Source organism: Chinchilla lanigera, unplaced genomic scaffold (assembly GCF_000276665.1).
Source record: "Chinchilla lanigera isolate Chin_1 unplaced genomic scaffold, ChiLan1.0 scaffold00049, whole genome shotgun sequence".
Classification (NCBI taxonomy): domain Eukaryota; kingdom Metazoa; phylum Chordata; class Mammalia; order Rodentia; family Chinchillidae; genus Chinchilla; species Chinchilla lanigera.
Genome location: NW_004955450.1, coordinates 8,869,702 through 8,871,515, shown reverse-complemented (window position 1 = coordinate 8,871,515; position 1,814 = coordinate 8,869,702). Strand labels below are relative to the sequence as shown.

At 57.4% G+C, this 1,814-nt stretch overlaps 1 long non-coding RNA gene across 1 annotated transcript in view; it reads right to left on the bottom strand.

Annotated features, from left to right (window-relative positions):
- Positions 1-325: 325 nt before the first annotated feature.
- The window catches only part of LOC102026696, a 4,405-nt gene continuing 2,916 nt past the window's right edge, over positions 326-1,814 (bottom strand). Inside the window, exon 3 of the long non-coding RNA XR_001235833.1 lies at positions 326-1,814. This exon is cut by the window's right edge and continues 128 nt beyond it. This is a non-coding gene — a long non-coding RNA (uncharacterized LOC102026696).

The following is a 1,814-nucleotide window of genomic DNA, read 5'->3' as shown; positions in this document are numbered from 1 at the left end:
TGTCTGTCAAGTGGGGGCGCCAATGGCTACCTCTTGCCTTGTGTGAGGAGATGGGGCCTTGGTGGGGATCACATTCAGTACTGGCAGGCCGTCAGCGCAGTGGTGTGGCCCCTGTACAAGCTCTTTCACTGTTTTATGCCTGTTTCCTGTCCCTCAAACGGGTGCAGCTGCCTTATTGGCTTGTAACAATTAATAGAAGTAAGTCAGGCATGGTGGCGCATGCCTGTAATCTCAGCATTTGGGAGGCTGAGGCAGGAGGATCACCACAAGCTTGAGGCCAACCTGGGCTCCATAGGGAGTTCAAGGCCAGCCTGAGTTACGAAAGAAGACCCTGATAGAAATAATGTGTGTAAAGCAGTTCACGTAGTGCTTGGGGAAGCTACCATCATCATCAAGACAACTGTCACCACTCCGAATCTTACAGACGGAGGTGCAGGGTCCCCTGCAGAGGTGCCTGGAAGCCTGCAGAAAGGAGCGGTCCCTCTGGAAGGGAGTTTTGAAGGACGCATAGGAGTCTGCCAGGAGGGTTCTGGAAGGAAGAGGTGTTCTGGGCAGGGGGACAATATGAGAAATAGCGTGAGTGTGCGGAAGAGTCAGGAAGCAGGAAACGGCTCAGGCCCAGAGCCAGGCCAGAGGGCAACCTGAATGGGGAGGAGACGCCTTCCTTTCTCCGCCCTTCTCTGGCCCAGAGGGCGGCCAGGAAGCTCAGACCTGGCCATGCCCGCTCCCTGGCAGCACGCTCCTTGACCGGGCTCCATCCAGGAGCCTGAGCCACAGCCACTGAGACACAGCCACCCAACGTATCGCTAGTGCTGCCCCCTAGGTAGCTCGGGGGTCTTTCTGTGAACACATTTTAGAATTCAGCCAGGGACTGCTGGGTGTGGTGCATGCCGGTGGGAGGCTGAGGCAGGAGGATCACTGTGAGTTCAAGACCAGCCTGGGCTACAAAAGAATTCAGCCAGGGAAGGCAGTGATGAAACGGTTTCTAACTTTCGTTGGCGGTTCATGCGCTAGGCTCTCAGCTCCTCCTAAGTGTCAGCTGGTTTCATTCCTACAACAACCCTGTGAAGTGGACGCTGGTATTTGTCGTATTTTACAGAATTACACTGAGGCCGACCAATACCTATGCCAAAGCAACTAGGTAGCTGGTAAGAGACAGAGGCATGATTGAGTCTCGGGCTGGGCTCCGGAGGGCGTGCTCTGAGCCCTTTGTCACGAGGGAGGTTGTTTTTCCTTTTCATGTTTCGCTTTTTGCCTTGGCTACCTGGAACCTCAGCTCGACTTGGTGATAAAGTATAGTAGCTTGTCTTAGCCTGGAGTGCTGGGCACTTATTTTTCCCCATCAAGGCCTGCAGGCACACATCCAAACAGCCAGTCCAAGTTTTCCTCCCGCTGCAGTCCTCCAGTCTGTTCTCTGGGTGTTCCAGGCCCGACCTTGTCTCCAGACGTCCCCCGCGCTGCCTCCCTCCTTGCCTCCGTTCGTGCTGGTCCCCTTGCTGCCCCGACACAGGACAGCCTCCCCCCTCTGTGTCCCCAAGAGAAGGAAGGGCTGCTGGCCGCTTCCTGACGTTTCCTGAGTGTCTGCTTGGGACAGGGCGGGAGCTCCGCCGGGGCGCAGGCGCAGACCCCAGGCGCCTCCCAGCTCGCCGCGTCTCTCCTGAGGCCCCAGGCTTCTCTCCAGCTGCCTTCCACACACACCCGCTTGTGTGGGCAAAAGGTGCTGCAGGCACAGCCTGTCCCAGATGGAGCGCCCAGCCGGAAGTGCAGACACCGCCCTGATTCCTGTGGGGCTGTCCCAGCCCCCTGAAGTGCAC